General features: G+C 30.0%; 3 non-coding genes across 3 annotated transcripts; all 3 read left to right on the plus strand.

The window, feature by feature from the left end:
- Positions 1-5,636: 5,636 nt before the first annotated feature.
- On the plus strand, positions 5,637-7,631 carry LOC138927026 (small subunit ribosomal RNA). Its single transcript, XR_011443673.1, has one exon. It is a non-coding gene; the product is annotated as a small subunit ribosomal RNA (ribosomal RNA).
- A 707-nt stretch (positions 7,632-8,338) lies between these two features.
- Positions 8,339-8,517, plus strand: LOC138927022 (5.8S ribosomal RNA). Its single transcript, XR_011443669.1, has one exon. It is a non-coding gene; the product is annotated as a 5.8S ribosomal RNA (ribosomal RNA).
- A 320-nt stretch (positions 8,518-8,837) lies between these two features.
- On the plus strand, positions 8,838-12,787 carry LOC138927023 (large subunit ribosomal RNA). Its single transcript, XR_011443670.1, has one exon. It is a non-coding gene; the product is annotated as a large subunit ribosomal RNA (ribosomal RNA).
- The last annotated feature ends 7,213 nt before the right edge of the window (positions 12,788-20,000 follow it).

Raw genomic sequence — 20,000 nt, forward strand, 5'->3', positions numbered from 1 at the left:
CCTTATTAGTGACGCGCATGATTCAATTCAAAGAAGGATTCCTTCTGTCCCTATTTATAAACCTCACGGATATTAAAAATATTAAACATATATTGTTATAAGTCTTAAACTTTAAGACGGCGGGAGTTGAATTACTTTCGCATAGGTAGCCAAATGCCTCGTCATCTTTTTAGTGACGCGCATGATTCAATTCAAGAGATTCCTTCTGTCCCTATTTAAAACCTCACGGATATTAAAAATATTAAACATATATTGTTATAAGTCTTAAACCTTAAGACGGCGGGAGTTGAATTACTTTCGCATAGGTAGCCAAATGCCTCGTCATCTTATTAGTGACGCGCATGATTCAATTCAAGAGATTCCTTCTGTCCCTATTTAAAACCTCACGGATATTAAAAATATTAAACATATATTGTTATAAGTCTTAAACCTTAAGACGGCGGGAGTTGAATTACTTTCGCATAGGTAGCCAAATGCCTCGTCATCTTATTAGTGACGCGCATGATTCAATTCAAGAGATTCCTTCTGTCCCTATTTAAAAACTCACGAATATTAAAAATATTAAAAATATTTTCATATGGATATGCAATCGTATGGATATCCAAATATGTGTGGGAAAGTCGTACTTCCTATACGATAAATGACCGGATTGACGAAACCGTGTTCAAAAAGGTATATAGGGTAGGTGGTGTTCGGCCTACCAATATAATATTAAAATAATATTATATTAAACAGAAGATCGCCAGTATTAATATATAAGCATATGGTTATGAATACATATGCATATAACATATATGAAAATATATGAATATATAAAAAAAAATATATATGAATATGAAAATATTTATATGTATATGGAATATATGGTAGGTGATGATGTTAGCCTACCATATAATATATAATATAATAATTTAATTATATTATATTAAATATGGAAATATTAAAAATATATTAAAAATATTAAAAATATTTTCATATGGATATGCAATCGTATGGATATCCAAATATGTGTGGGAAAGTCATACTTCCCATACAATAAATGACCGGATTGACGAAACCGTGTTCAAAAAGGTATATAGGGTAGGTGGTGTTCAGCCTGCCAATATAATATTAAAATAATATTATATTAAACAGAAGACCGCCAGTATTAATATATGAGCATATGGTTATGAATACATATGCATATAACATATATGAAAATATATGAATATAAAAAAATATATATGGATATGAAAATATTTATATGTATATGAAATATATGGTAGGTGATGAGGATAGCCTACCATATAATATATAATATAATAATTTAATTATATTATATTAAATATGGAAATATTAAAAATATATTAAAAATATTAAAAATATTTTCATATGGATATGCAATCGTATGGATATCCAAATATGTGTGGGAAAGTCATACTTCCCATACAATAAATGACCGGATTGACGAAACCGTGTTCAAAAAGGTATATAGGGTAGGTGGTGTTCGGCCTACCAATATAATATTAAAATAATATTATATTAAACAGAAGACCGCCAGTATTAATATATGAGCATATGGTTATGAATACATATGCATATAACATATATGAAAATATATGAATATAAAAAAATATATATGGATATGAAAATATTTATATGTATATGAAATATATGGTAGGTGATGGTGATAGCCTACCATATAATATATAATATAATAATTTAATTATATTATATTAAATATGGAAATATTAAAAATATATTAAAAATATTAAAAATATTTTCATATGGATATGCAATCGTATGGATATCCAAATATGTGTGGGAAAGTCATACTTCCCATACAATAAATGACCGGATTGACGAAACCGTGTTCAAAAAGGTATATAGGGTAGGTGGTGTTCGGCCTACCAATATAATATTAAAATAATATTATATTAAACAGAAGACCGCCAGTATTAATATATAAGCATATGGTTATGAATACATATGCATATAACATATATGAAAATATATGAATATAAAAAAATATATATGGATATGAAAATATTTATATGTATATGAAATATATGGTAGGTGATGGTGATAGCCTACCATATAATATATAATATAATAATTTAATTATATTATATTAAATATGGAAATATTAAAAATATATTAAAAATATTAAAAATATTTTCATATGGATATGCAATCGTATGGATATCCAAATATGTGTGGGAAAGTCATACTTCCCATACAATAAATGACCGGATTGACGAAACCGTGTTCAAAAAGGTATATAGGGTAGGTGGTGTTCAGCCTGCCAATATAATATTAAAATAATATTATATTAAACAGAAGATCGCCAGTATTAATATATAAGCATATGGTTATGAATACATATGCATATAACATATATGAAAATATATGAATATATAAAAAAAATATATATGAATATGAAAATATTTATATGTATATGGAATATATGGTAGGTGATGATGTTAGCCTACCATATAATATATAATATAATAATTTAATTATATTATATTAAATATGGAAATATTAAAAATATATTAAAAATATTAAAAATATTTTCATATGGATATGCAATCGTATGGATATCCAAATATGTGTGGGAAAGTCATACTTCCCATACAATAAATGACCGGATTGACGAAACCGTGTTCAAAAAGGTATATAGGGTAGGTGGTGTTCAGCCTGCCAATATAATATTAAAATAATATTATATTAAACAGAAGATCGCCAGTATTAATATATAAGCATATGGTTATGAATACATATGCATATAACATATATGAAAATATATGAATATATAAAAAAAAATATATATGAATATGAAAATATTTATATGTATATGGAATATATGGTAGGTGATGATGTTAGCCTACCATATAATATATAATATAATAATTTAATTATATTATATTAAATATGGAAATATTAAAAATATATTAAAAATATTAAAAATATTTTCATATGGATATGCAATCGTATGGATATCCAAATATGTGTGGGAAAGTCATACTTCCCATACAATAAATGACCGGATTGACGAAACCGTGTTCAAAAAGGTATATAGGGTAGGTGGTGTTCAGCCTGCCAATATAATATTAAAATAATATTATATTAAACAGAAGACCGCCAGTATTAATATATGAGCATATGGTTATGAATACATATGCATATAACATATATGAAAATATATGAATATAAAAAAATATATATGGATATGAAAATATTTATATGTATATGAAATATATGGTAGGTGATGAGGATAGCCTACCATATAATATATAATATAATAATTTAATTATATTATATTAAATATGGAAATATTAAAAATATATTAAAAATATTAAAAATATTTTCATATGGATATGCAATCGTATGGATATCCAAATATGTGTGGGAAAGTCATACTTCCCATACAATAAATGACCGGATTGACGAAACCGTGTTCAAAAAGGTATATAGGGTAGGTGGTGTTCGGCCTACCAATATAATATTAAAATAATATTATATTAAACAGAAGACCGCCAGTATTAATATATGAGCATATGGTTATGAATACATATGCATATAACATATATGAAAATATATGAATATAAAAAAATATATATGGATATGAAAATATTTATATGTATATGAAATATATGGTAGGTGATGGTGATAGCCTACCATATAATATATAATATAATAATTTAATTATATTATATTAAATATGGAAATATTAAAAATATATTAAAAATATTAAAAATATTTTCATATGGATATGCAATCGTATGGATATCCAAATATGTGTGGGAAAGTCATACTTCCCATACAATAAATGACCGGATTGACGAAACCGTGTTCAAAAAGGTATATAGGGTAGGTGGTGTTCGGCCTACCAATATAATATTAAAATAATATTATATTAAACAGAAGACCGCCAGTATTAATATATAAGCATATGGTTATGAATACATATGCATATAACATATATGAAAATATATGAATATAAAAAAATATATATGGATATGAAAATATTTATATGTATATGAAATATATGGTAGGTGATGGTGATAGCCTACCATATAATATATAATATAATAATTTAATTATATTATATTAAATATGGAAATATTAAAAATATATTAAAAATATTAAAAATATTTTCATATGGATATGCAATCGTATGGATATCCAAATATGTGTGGGAAAGTCATACTTCCCATACAATAAATGACCGGATTGACGAAACCGTGTTCAAAAAGGTATATAGGGTAGGTGGTGTTCAGCCTGCCAATATAATATTAAAATAATATTATATTAAACAGAAGACCGCCAGTATTAATATATGAGCATATGGTTATGAATACATATGCATATAACATATATGAAAATATATGAATATAAAAAAATATATATGGATATGAAAATATTTATATGTATATGAAATATATGGTAGGTGATGGGGATAGCCTACCATATAATATATAATATAATAATATTTATTATATTATAATAAATATGGAAATATTAAATTATTTTCATATGGATATGGATATGGATATGGATATGGATATACATATTCATATGGATATACTAAAATATACTGAAATATACCGATGAGTATATTTAGGTGAGGGTAAAAAGGCAAATAAATACCCAGCTTGACGAAAGTGTGTTCAAAAAGGTATATAGGGTAGGTGGTGTCGTCCTACCAATATAGTATATTATTTATATTATATGAATATACTAAAATACCGATGAGTATTTTTAGGTGAGGGAAAGAAGGCAAATAAATACCCAGCTTGACGAAAGTGTGGTCAAAAAGGTATATATGGTAGGTGGTGTAAGCCTATCTATATAATATAACATACTATATTATATATTATATATACACTATATTGTATACTTAGATAATATCGTTGAAGCGTCTACGTCTTATTATAAATTATAATTTGACAAGTTTCCAATTATTATCGTTAATTTCTGGTTCTAGGCAAATAAAAATTTCTTTTTATTATATCCTAGTAAGTATATGGAATTAAATTTAATTTCATATACGTATATGATAATAGTAGTAATATTATTATTATTATTATTGTATAAATAAATATGAATAAACTATATATATGAAAATATATAAATATATGAAAATTAAAAAGTGCTTAGTTTTATATCATATAAAACTAGACTTTTATATACAAAGAAAATAAATTTTAAATTTATTATCAAAATACATATGCGATAATTTTATTATAAAATTAAGCAAATATATATATGTGAATATATACAAATTGTTGTATGTGAAAATATAAAGATATTTTAGAATTAAATATATGCATAATATTGTATTTTATTAAAAAAAATATTAAAGAAGGCTTATATAAATAAAAAGACCGCCCGCTCATATAAATACCCTAACACAAACGAGGGTTTAAGAAAAAGCCATGAAAAAAATATACCCTGAGGTGTATGCGTTGGGCACCCGAGGGATATATTATAAATATATATATATATATATATATATTTTAATAAATGAACGAATATTGAATGCCATATAATAATTGGCCAAATTCGTTAATATTTTAATTTATACAAATATTTGCAATATTTATTTTCTATATATCAATATGAAAATGAAATATATCAAAGATATAAACATTATTCTGGTTGATCCTGCCAGTAGTTATATGCTTGTCTCAAAGATTAAGCCATGCATGTCTAAGTACACACGCATTAAAAGTGAAACCGCAAAAGGCTCATTATATCAGTTATGGTTCCTTAGATCGTTAACAGTTACTTGGATAACTGTGGTAATTCTAGAGCTAATACATGCAATTAAAACATGAACCTTATGGGACATGTGCTTTTATTAGGCTAAAACCAAGCGATCGCAAGATCGTTATATTGGTTGAACTCTAGATAACATGCAGATCGTATGGTCTTGTACCGACGACAGATCTTTCAAATGTCTGCCCTATCAACTTTTGATGGTAGTATCTAGGACTACCATGGTTGCAACGGGTAACGGGGAATCAGGGTTCGATTCCGGAGAGGGAGCCTGAGAAACGGCTACCACATCTAAGGAAGGCAGCAGGCGCGTAAATTACCCACTCCCAGCTCGGGGAGGTAGTGACGAAAAATAACAATACAGGACTCATATCCGAGGCCCTGTAATTGGAATGAGTACACTTTAAATCCTTTAACAAGGACCAATTGGAGGGCAAGTCTGGTGCCAGCAGCCGCGGTAATTCCAGCTCCAATAGCGTATATTAAAGTTGTTGCGGTTAAAACGTTCGTAGTTGAACTTGTGCTTCATACGGGTAGTACAACATACAATTGTAGTTAGTACTATACCTTTATGTATGTAAGCGTATTACCGGTGGAGTTCTTATATATGTTTAAATACTTGTATTTTTTCATATGTTCCTCCTATTTAAAAACCTGCATTAGTGCTCTTAAACGAGTGTTATTGTGGGCCGGTACAATTACTTTGAACAAATTAGAGTGCTTAAAGCAGGCTTCAAATGCCTGAATATTCTGTGCATGGGATAATGAAATAAGACCTCTGTTCTGCTTTCATTGGTTTTCAGATCAAGAGGTAATGATTAATAGAAGCAGTTTGGGGGCATTAGTATTACGACGCGAGAGGTGAAATTCTTGGACCGTCGTAAGACTAACTTAAGCGAAAGCATTTGCCAAAGATGTTTTCATTAATCAAGAACGAAAGTTAGAGGTTCGAAGGCGATCAGATACCGCCCTAGTTCTAACCATAAACGATGCCAGCTAGCAATTGGGTGTAGCTACTTTTATGGCTCTCTCAGTCGCTTCCCGGGAAACCAAAGCTTTTGGGCTCCGGGGGAAGTATGGTTGCAAAGCTGAAACTTAAAGGAATTGACGGAAGGGCACCACCAGGAGTGGAGCCTGCGGCTTAATTTGACTCAACACGGGAAAACTTACCAGGTCCGAACATAAGTGTGTAAGACAGATTGATAGCTCTTTCTCGAATCTATGGGTGGTGGTGCATGGCCGTTCTTAGTTCGTGGAGTGATTTGTCTGGTTAATTCCGATAACGAACGAGACTCAAATATATTAAATAGATATCTTCAGGATTATGGTGTTGAAGCTTATATAGCCTTCATTCATGGTAGCAGTAAAATGTTTATTGTGTTTGAATGTGTTTATATAAGTGGAGCCGTACCTGTTGGTTTGTCCCATTATAAGGATACTAGCTTCTTAAATGGACAAATTGCGTCTAGCAATAATGAGATTGAGCAATAACAGGTCTGTGATGCCCTTAGATGTCCTGGGCTGCACGCGCGCTACAATGAAAGTATCAACGTGTATTTCCTAGACCGAGAGGTCCGGGTAAACCGCTGAACCACTTTCATGCTTGGGATTGTGAACTGAAACTGTTCACATGAACTTGGAATTCCTAGTAAGTGTGAGTCATTAACTCGCATTGATTACGTCCCTGCCCTTTGTGCACACCGCCCGTCGCTACTACCGATTGAATTATTTAGTGAGGTCTCCGGACGTGATCACTGTGACGCCTTGTGTGTTACGGTTGTTTCGCAGAAGTTGACCGAACTTGATTATTTAGAGGAAGTAAAAGTCGTAACAAGGTTTCCGTAGGTGAACCTGCGGAAGGATCATTATTGAATGAATCTTATCCGTTATTAAAATATTTATTATATATAAATATATAAATAAAAATTACCCAAAAATAAAAGACATATATATTATATTGAATATATAGACCATTTGTTGTCTTCAATATAAATTGCGTGTATATTTAATTAATATACATGCGTTGCGTGATGTATTGTTCATATTAAATTATGCGCATACATTGATAAATGCAACACCTAAAATATACATTGTTGTACCTGATATACAGGTTAATGCTTTATATAATATTAAAACAATATAAATTATATTTATATTGATTATATAAAACTAAGACATTTCGCAACAATTATTTTAGGTATATAAAAAAATTAAACATATTTTATATGTTTAAATATAGACGAATATATTGAATATAAATTGCGTGTATATTTAATTAATATACATGCGTTGCGTGATGTATTGTTCATATTAAATTATGCGCATACATTGATAAATGCAACACCTAAAATATACATTGTTGTACCTGATATACAGGTTAATGCTTTATATAATATTAAAACAATATAAATTATATTTATATTGATTATATAAAACTAAGACATTTCGCAACAATTATTTTAGGTATAAAAATAACTTTATTGAAGGAATTGATATATGCCAGTTAAATGGTGTATTTTTAATTTCTTTCAATAAAAACATAATTGACGAATTGTATATTTATATATATTTATAAAACTCTAAGCGGTGGATCACTCGGCTCATGGGTCGATGAAGAACGCAGCAAACTGTGCGTCATCGTGTGAACTGCAGGACACATGAACATCGACATTTTGAACGCATATCGCAGTCCATGCTGTTATGTACTTTAATTAATTTTATAGTGCTGCTTGGACTACATATGGTTGAGGGTTGTAAGACTATGCTAATAAAGTTGCTTATTATTATATATTTTTATAATGATATGCATATGGTATATTATTGGATATATTTATATATTCATAATATTAAATATAAAAGCAATTATCTCAAATATTTATAAAAGAAAAAATGAAGATATACAATTCTTTCTTTTTTCAATTCAAATAATACTGAGAAATGTCTAGCATAAAAAAAATTAAATTTTTTTTAACTAGAATTGTCTCTTATTTAAAGATGCGAAAATTGAAAATATATCAAATATATTGTTCTTCATAGAGATATATTGTTTATATATATATATACATTGCTTTATACAACCTCAACTCATATGGGACTACCCCCTGAATTTAAGCATATTAATTAGGGGAGGAAAAGAAACTAACAAGGATTTTCTTAGTAGCGGCGAGCGAAAAGAAATCAGTTCAGCACTAAGTCACTTTGTCTATATGGCAAATGTGAGATGCAGTGTATGGAGCGTCAATATTCTAGTATGAGAAATTAACGATTTAAGTCCTTCTTAAATGAGGCCATTTACCCATAGAGGGTGCCAGGCCCGTATAACGTTAATGATTACTAGATGATGTTTCCAAAGAGTCGTGTTGCTTGATAGTGCAGCACTAAGTGGGTGGTAAACTCCATCTAAAACTAAATATAACCATGAGACCGATAGTAAACAAGTACCGTGAGGGAAAGTTGAAAAGAACTCTGAATAGAGAGTTAAATAGTACGTGAAACTGCTTAGAGGTTAAGCCCGATGAACCTGAATATCCATTATGGAAAATTCATCATTAAAGTTATAATATTTAAATAATATTATAGAAATAGTGTGCATTTTTTCCATATAAGGACATTGTAATCTATTAACATATATAATTTATCATAAAATATGACTTATAGTTTATTCAAATTATTATGCTTGCATTTTAACATAGGATAAATGTCATTAATTTGATAAAGTGTTGATAGATTAATAAGAATACAGTGCGTTAATTTTTCGGAATTATATAATGGCATAATTATCATTGATTTTTGTGTTTATTATATGCACTTGTATGATTAACAATGCGAAAGATTCAGGATACCTTCGGGACCCGTCTTGAAACACGGACCAAGGAGTCTAACATATGTGCAAGTTATTGGGATATAAACCTAATAGCGTAATTAACTTGACTATTAATGGGATTAGTTTTTTAACTATTTTATAGTTAATTAACACAATCCCGGGGCGTTCTATATAGTTATGTATAATAATATTTATATTATTTATGCCTCTAACTGGAACGTACCTTGAGCAGATATGCTGTGACCCGAAAGATGGTGAACTATACTTGATCAGGTTGAAGTCAGGGGAAACCCTGATGGAAGACCGAAACAGTTCTGACGTGCAAATCGATTGTCAGAATTGAGTATAGGGGCGAAAGACCAATCGAACCATCTAGTAGCTGGTTCCTTCCGAAGTTTCCCTCAGGATAGCTGGTGCATTTTAATGTTATATAAAATAATCTTATCTGGTAAAGCGAATGATTAGAGGCCTTAGGGTCGAAACGATCTTAACCTATTCTCAAACTTTAAATGGGTAAGAACCTTAACTTTCTTGATATGAAGTTTAAGGTTATGATATAATGTGCCCAGTGGGCCACTTTTGGTAAGCAGAACTGGCGCTGTGGGATGAACCAAACGTAATGTTACGGTGCCCAAATTAACAACTCATGCAGAAACCATGAAAGGCGTTGGTTGCTTAAAACAGCAGGACGGTGATCATGGAAGTCGAAATCCGCTAAGGAGTGTGTAACAACTCACCTGCCGAAGCAACTAGCCCTTAAAATGGATGGCGCTTAAGTTGTATACCTATACATTACCGCTAAAGTAGATGATTTATATTACTTGTAATATAAATTTTGAAACTTTAGTGAGTAGGAAGGTACAATGGTATGCGTAGAAGTGTTTGGCGTAAGCCTGCATGGAGCTGCTATTGGTACAGATCTTGGTGGTAGTAGCAAATAATCGAATGAGACCTTGGAGGACTGAAGTGGAGAAGGGTTTCGTGTGAACAGTGGTTGATCACGAGTTAGTCGGTCCTAAGTTCAAGGCGAAAGCCGAAAATTTTCAAGTAAAAATAAATATTACAATTATTGTGAAAATTATATACTTGAATAATTTTGAACGAAAGGGAATACGGTTCCAATTCCGTAACCTGTTGAGTATCCGTTTGTTATTAAATATGGGCCTCGTGCTCATCCTGGCAACAGGAACGACCATAAAGAAGCCGTCGAGAGATATCGGAAGAGTTTTCTTTTCTGTTTTATAGTCGTACTACCATGGAAGTCTTTCGCAGAGAGATATGGTAGATGGGCTAGAAGAGCATGACATATACTGTTGTGTCGATATTTTCTCCTCGGACCTTGAAAATTTATGGTGGGGATACGCAAACTTCTCAACAGGCCGTACCAATATCCGCAGCTGGTCTCCAAGGTGAAGAGTCTCTAGTCGATAGAATAATGTAGGTAAGGGAAGTCGGCAAATTAGATCCGTAACTTCGGGATAAGGATTGGCTCTGAAGATTGAGATAGTCGGGCTTGATTGGGAAACAATAATATGGTTTATGTGCTCGTTCTGGGTAAATAGAGTTATAATCATTTATGGTTGTAACTTGTTCCCCGGATAGTTTAGTTACGTATCCAATTGTGGAACTTTCTTGCTAAAATTTTTAAGAATACTAGTTGGGTCAAACCAATTAGTTCTTATTAATTATAACGATTATCAATTAACAATCAATTCAGAACTGGCACGGACTTGGGGAATCCGACTGTCTAATTAAAACAAAGCATTGTGATGGCCCTAGCGGGTGTTGACACAATGTGATTTCTGCCCAGTGCTCTGAATGTCAAAGTGAAGAAATTCAAGTAAGCGCGGGTCAACGGCGGGAGTAACTATGACTCTCTTAAGGTAGCCAAATGCCTCGTCATCTAATTAGTGACGCGCATGAATGGATTAACGAGATTCCTTCTGTCCCTATCTACTATCTAGCGAAACCACAGCCAAGGGAACGGGCTTGGAATAATTAGCGGGGAAAGAAGACCCTTTTGAGCTTGACTCTAATCTGGCAGTGTAAGGAGACATAAGAGGTGTAGAATAAGTGGGAGATATTAGACTTCGGTTTGGTATCGACAATGAAATACCACTACTCTTATTGTTTCCTTACTTACTTGATTAAATGGAACGTGTATCATTTCCTAGCCATTATACGGATATATTTATTATATCTTATGGTATTGGGTTTTGATGCAAGCTTCTTGATCAAAGTATCACGAGTTTGTTATATAATCGCAAACAAATTCTTTAATGAGAGATGCATTCATGTATTATCGATTTGAAAATTTGGTATAACTCCAATTACTCAGGTATGATCCAATTCAAGGACATTGCCAGGTAGGGAGTTTGACTGGGGCGGTACATCTCTCAAATAATAACGGAGGTGTCCCAAGGCCAGCTCAGTGCGGACAGAAACCACACATAGAGCAAAAGGGCAAATGCTGACTTGATCTCGGTGTTCAGTACACACAGGGACAGCAAAAGCTCGGCCTATCGATCCTTTTGGTTTAAAGAGTTTTTAACAAGAGGTGTCAGAAAAGTTACCATAGGGATAACTGGCTTGTGGCGGCCAAGCGTTCATAGCGACGTCGCTTTTTGATCCTTCGATGTCGGCTCTTCCTATCATTGTGAAGCAAAATTCACCAAGCGTTGGATTGTTCACCCATGCAAGGGAACGTGAGCTGGGTTTAGACCGTCGTGAGACAGGTTAGTTTTACCCTACTAATGACAAAACGTTGTTGCGACAGCATTCCTGCGTAGTACGAGAGGAACCGCAGGTACGGACCAATGGCACAATACTTGTTCGAGCGAACAGTGGTATGACGCTACGTCCGTTGGATTATGCCTGAACGCCTCTAAGGTCGTATCCGTGCTGGACTGCAATGATAAATAAGGGGCAATTTGCATTGTATGGCTTCTAAACCATTTAAAGTTTATTATTTATATTTTAAACGACAATGGATGTGATGCCAATGTAATTTGTAACATAGTAAATTGGGAGGATCTTTGATCACCTGATGCCATGCTAGTTACATATGAAAACATTATTTAATACAATGACAAAGCCTAGAATCAATTGTAAACGACTTTTGTAACGGGCAAGGTGTTGTAAGTGGTTGAGCAGCTGCCATACTGCGATCCACTGAAGCTTATCCTTTGCTTGATGATTCGAAATATAAAAAAAATGTAAATATGCATGTGTAAATATGTATATTTAGTATAAAAAATCTTTATATGCTATATCTAAGAAAGCATATAAGGATTTATCACGGGTTGTCCACGTTTCCCTACTAATTGTGGCCTACTAACTGTTTCGTCATCTTATTAGTGACGTGAAAAATGAAAATAATATTTTTCATTTATATTGTTATAAGTCTTAAACCTTAAGACGGCGGGAGTTGAATTACTTTCGTTTAGGTAGCCAAATGCCTCGTCATCTTATTAGTGACGTGAAAAATGAAAATAATATTTTTCATTTATATTGTTATAAGTCTTAAACCTTATAACGGCGGAAGATGAATTACTTTCTTTTAGGTAGCCAAATGCCTCGTCATCTTATTAGTGACGTGAAAAATGAAAATAATATTTTTCATTTATATTGTTATAAGTCTTAAACTTTAAGACGGCGGGAGTTGAATTACTTTCGCATAGGTAGCCAAATGCCTCGTCATCTTATTAGTGACGCGCATGATTCAATTCAAGAGATTCCTTCTGTCCCTATTTAAAACCTCACGGATATTAAAAATATTAAACATATATTGTTATAAGTCTTAAACCTTAAGACGGCGGGAGTTGAATTACTTTCGCATAGGTAGCCAAATGCCTCGTCATCTTATTAGTGACGCGCATGATTCAATTCAAGAGATTCCTTCTGTCCCTATTTAAAACCTCACGGATATTAAAAATATTAAACATATATTGTTATAAGTCTTAAACCTTAAGACGGCGGGAGTTGAATTACTTTCGCATAGGTAGCCAAATGCCTCGTCATCTTATTAGTGACGTGAAAAATGAAAATAATATTTTTCATTTATATTGTTATAAGTCTTAAACTTTAAGACGGCGGGAGTTGAATTACTTTCGCATAGGTAGCCAAATGCCTCGTCATCTTATTAGTGACGTGAAAAATGAAAATAATATTTTTCATTTATATTGTTATAAGTCTTAAACCTTATAACGGCGGAAGATGAATTACTTTCGTTTAGGTAGCCAAATGCCTCGTCATCTTAATAGTGACGTGAAAAATGAAAATAATATTTTTCATTTATATTGTTATAAGTCTTAAACTTTAAGACGGCGGGAGTTGAATTACTTTCGCATAGGTAGCCAAATGCCTCGTCATCTTATTAGTGACGTGAAAAATGAAAATAATATTTTTCATTTATATTGTTATAAGTCTTAAACCTTATAACGGCGGAAGATGAATTACTTTCGTTTAGGTAGCCAAATGCCTCGTCATCTTATTAGTGACGTGAAAAATGAAAATAATATTTTTCATTTATATTGTTATAAGTCTTAAACTTTAAGACGGCGGGAGTTGAATTACTTTCGCATAGGTAGCCAAATGCCTTGTCATCTTATTAGTGACGCGCATGATTCAATTCAAGAGATTCCTTCTGTCCCTATTTAAAACCTCACGGATATTAAAAATATTAAACATATATTGTTATAAGTCTTAAACCTTAAGACGGCGGGAGTTGAATTACTTTCGCATAGGTAGCCAAATGCCTCGTCATCTTATTAGTGACGCGCATGATTCAATTCAAGAGATTCCTTCTGTCCCTATTTAAAACCTCACGGATATTAAAAATATTAAACATATATTGTTATAAGTCTTAAACCTTAAGACGGCGGGAGTTGAATTACTTTCGCATAGGTAGCCAAATGCCTCGTCATCTTATTAGTGACGCGCATGATTCAATTCAAGAGATTCCTTCTGTCCCTATTTAAAACCTCACGGATATTAAAAATATTAAACATATATTGTTATAAGTCTTAAACCTTAAGACGGCGGGAGTTGAATTACTTTCGCATAGGTAGCCAAATGCCTTGTCATCTTATTAGTGACGCGCATGATTCAATTCAAGAGATTCCTTCTGTCCCTATTTAAAACCTCACGGATATTAAAAATATTAAACATATATTGTTATAAGTCTTAAACCTTAAGACGGCGGGAGTTGAATTACTTTCGCATAGGTAGCCAAATGCCTCGTCATCTTATTAGTGACGCGCATGATTCAATTCAAGAGATTCCTTCTGTCCCTATTTAAAACCTCACGGATATTAAAAATATTAAACATATATTGTTATAAGTCTTAAACCTTAAGACGGCGGGAGTTGAATTACTTTCGCATAGGTAGCCAAATGCCTCGTCATCTTATTAGTGACGCGCATGATTCAATTCAAGAGATTCCTTCTGTCCCTATTTAAAACCTCACGGATATTAAAAATATTAAACATATATTGTTATAAGTCTTAAACCTTAAGACGGCGGGAGTTGAATTACTTTCGCATAGGTAGCCAAATGCCTCGTCATCTTATTAGTGACGCGCATGATTCAATTCAAGAGATTCCTTCTGTCCCTATTTAAAACCTCACGGATATTAAAAATATTAAACATATATTGTTATAAGTCTTAAACCTTAAGACGGCGGGAGTTGAATTACTTTCGCATAGGTAGCCAAATGCCTCGTCATCTTATTAGTGACGCGCATGATTCAATTCAAGAGATTCCTTCTGTCCCTATTTAAAAACTCACGAATATTAAAAATATTAAAAATATTTTCATATGGATATGCAATCGTATGGATATCCAAATATGTGTGGGAAAGTCGTACTTCCTATACGATAAATGACCGGATTGACGAAACCGTGTTCAAAAAGGTATATAGGGTAGGTGGTGTTCGGCCTACCAATATAATATTAAAATAATATTATATTAAACAGAAGATCGCCAGTATTAATATATAAGCATATGGTTATGAATACATATGCATATAACATATATGAAAATATATGAATATATAAAAAAAAATATATATGAATATGAAAATATTTATATGTATATGGAATATATGGTAGGTGATGATGTTAGCCTACCATATAATATATAATATAATAATTTAATTATATTATATTAAATATGGAAATATTAAAAATATATTAAAAATATTAAAAATATTTTCATATGGATATGCAATCGTATGGATATCCAAATATGTGTGGGAAAGTCATACTTCCCATACAATAAATGACCGGATTGACGAAACCGTGTTCAAAAAGGTATATAGGGTAGGTGGTGTTCAGCCTGCCAATATAATATTAAAATAATATTATATTAAACAGAAGACCGCCAGTATTAATATATGAGCATATGGTTATGAATACATATGCATATAACATATATGAAAATATATGAATATAAAAAAATATATATGGATATGAAAATATTTATATGTATATGAAATATATGGTAGGTGATGAGGATAGCCTACCATATAATATATAATATAATAATTTAATTATATTATATTAAATATGGAAATATTAAAAATATATTAAAAATATTAAAAATATTTTCATATGGATATGCAATCGTATGGATATCCAAATATGTGTGGGAAAGTCATACTTCCCATACAATAAATGACCGGATTGACGAAACCGTGTTCAAAAAGGTATATAGGGTAGGTGGTGTTCGGCCTACCAATATAATATTAAAATAATATTATATTAAACAGAAGACCGCCAGTATTAATATATGAGCATATGGTTATGAATACATATGCATATAACATATATGAAAATATATGAATATAAAAAAATATATATGGATATGAAAATATTTATATGTATATGAAATATATGGTAGGTGATGGTGATAGCCTACCATATAATATATAATATAATAATTTAATTATATTATATTAAATATGGAAATATTAAAAATATATTAAAAATATTAAAAATATTTTCATATGGATATGCAATCGTATGGATATCCAAATATGTGTGGGAAAGTCATACTTCCCATACAATAAATGACCGGATTGACGAAACCGTGTTCAAAAAGGTATATAGGGTAGGTGGTGTTCGGCCTACCAATATAATATTAAAATAATATTATATTAAACAGAAGACCGCCAGTATTAATATATAAGCATATGGTTATGAATACATATGCATATAACATATATGAAAATATATGAATATAAAAAAATATATATGGATATGAAAATATTTATATGTATATGAAATATATGGTAGGTGATGGTGATAGCCTACCATATAATATATAATATAATAATTTAATTATATTATATTAAATATGGAAATATTAAAAATATATTAAAAATATTAAAAATATTTTCATATGGATATGCAATCGTATGGATATCCAAATATGTGTGGGAAAGTCATACTTCCCATACAATAAATGACCGGATTGACGAAACCGTGTTCAAAAAGGTATATAGGGTAGGTGGTGTTCAGCCTGCCAATATAATATTAAAATAATATTATATTAAACAGAAGATCGCCAGTATTAATATATAAGCATATGGTTATGAATACATATGCATATAACATATATGAAAATATATGAATATATAAAAAAAAATATATATGAATATGAAAATATTTATATGTATATGGAATATATGGTAGGTGATGATGTTAGCCTACCATATAATATATAATATAATAATTTAATTATATTATATTAAATATGGAAATATTAAAAATATATTAAAAATATTAAAAATATTTTCATATGGATATGCAATCGTATGGATATCCAAATATGTGTGGGAAAGTCATACTTCCCATACAATAAATGACCGGATTGACGAAACCGTGTTCAAAAAGGTATATAGGGTAGGTGGTGTTCAGCCTGCCAATATAATATTAAAATAATATTATATTAAACAGAAGATCGCCAGTATTAATATATAAGCATATGGTTATGAATACATATGCATATAACATATATGAAAATATATGAATATATAAAAAAAAATATATATGAATATGAAAATATTTATATGTATATGGAATATATGGTAGGTGATGATGTTAGCCTACCATATAATATATAATATAATAATTTAATTATATTATATTAAATATGGAAATATTAAAAATATATTAAAAATATTAAAAATATTTTCATATGGATATGCAATCGTATGGATATCCAAATATGTGTGGGAAAGTCATACTTCCCATACAATAAATGACCGGATTGACGAAACCGTGTTCAAAAAGGTATATAGGGTAGGTGGTGTTCAGCCTGCCAATATAATATTAAAATAATATTATATTAAACAGAAGACCGCCAGTATTAATATATGAGCATATGGTTATGAATACATATGCATATAACATATATGAAAATATATGAATATAAAAAAATATATATGGATATGAAAATATTTATATGTATATGAAATATATGGTAGGTGATGAGGATAGCCTACCATATAATATATAATATAATAATTTAATTATATTATATTAAATATGGAAATATTAAAAATATATTAAAAATATTAAAAATATTTTCATATGGATATGCAATCGTATGGATATCCAAATATGTGTGGGAAAGTCATACTTCCCATACAATAAATGACCGGATTGACGAAACCGTGTTCAAAAAGGTATATAGGGTAGGTGGTGTTCGGCCTACCAATATAATATTAAAATAATATTATATTAAACAGAAGACCGCCAGTATTAATATATGAGCATATGGTTATGAATACATATGCATATAACATATATGAAAATATATGAATATAAAAAAATATATATGGATATGAAAATATTTATATGTATATGAAATATATGGTAGGTGATGGTGATAGCCTACCATATAATATATAATATAATAATTTAATTATATTATATTAAATATGGAAATATTAAAAATATATTAAAAATATTAAAAATATTTTCATATGGATATGCAATCGTATGGATATCCAAATATGTGTGGGAAAGTCATACTTCCCATACAATAAATGACCGGATTGACGAAACCGTGTTCAAAAAGGTATATAGGGTAGGTGGTGTTCGGCCTACCAATATAATATTAAAATAATATTATATTAAACAGAAGACCGCCAGTATTAATATATAAGCATATGGTTATGAATACATATGCATATAACATATATGAAAATATATGAATATAAAAAAATATATATGGATATGAAAATATTTATATGTATATGAAATATATGGTAGGTGATGGTGATAGCCTACCATATAATATATAATATAATAATTTAATTATATTATATTAAATATGGAAATATTAAAAATATATTAAAAATATTAAAAATATTTTCATATGGATATGCAATCGTATGGATATCCAAATATGTGTGGGAAAGTCATACTTCCCATACAATAAATGACCGGATTGACGAAACCGTGTTCAAAAAGGTATATAGGGTAGGTGGTGTTCAGCCTGCCAATATAATATTAAAATAATATTATATTAAACAGAAGACCGCCAGTATTAATATATGAGCATATGGTTATGAATACATATGCATATAACATATATGAAAATATATGAATATAAAAAAATATATATGGATATGAAAATATTTATATGTATATGAAATATATGGTAGGTGATGGGGATAGCCTACCATATAATATATAATATAATAATATTTATTATATTATAATAAATATGGAAATATTAAATTATTTTCATATGGATATGGATATGGATATGGATATGGATATACATATTCATATGGATATACTAAAATATACTGAAATATACCGATGAGTATATTTAGGTGAGGGTAAAAAGGCAAATAAATACCCAGCTTGACGAAAGTGTGTTCAAAAAGGTATATAGGGTAGGTGGTGTCGTCCTACCAATATAGTATATTATTTATATTATATGAATATACTAAAATACCGATGAGTATTTTTAGGTGAGGGAAAGAAGGCAAATAAATACCCAGCTTGACGAAAGTGTGGTCAAAAAGGTATATATGGTAGGTGGTGTAAGCCTATCTATATAATATAACATACTATATTATATATTATATATACACTATATTGTATACTTAGATAATATCGTTGAAGCGTCTACGTCTTATTATAAATTATAATTTGACAAGTTTCCAATTATTATCGTTAATTTCTGGTTCTAGGCAAATAAAAATTTCTTTTTATTATATCCTAGTAAGTATATGGAATTAAATTTAATTTCATATACGTATATGATAATAGTAGTAATATTATTATTATTATTATTGTATAAATAAATATGAATAAACTATATATATGAAAATATATAAATATATGAAAATTAAAAAGTGCTTAGTTTTATATCATATAAAACTAGACTTTTATAT

This window comes from Drosophila bipectinata, unplaced genomic scaffold, assembly GCF_030179905.1.
Source record: "Drosophila bipectinata strain 14024-0381.07 unplaced genomic scaffold, DbipHiC1v2 scaffold_146, whole genome shotgun sequence".
Classification (NCBI taxonomy): Eukaryota; Metazoa; Arthropoda; class Insecta; order Diptera; family Drosophilidae; genus Drosophila; species Drosophila bipectinata.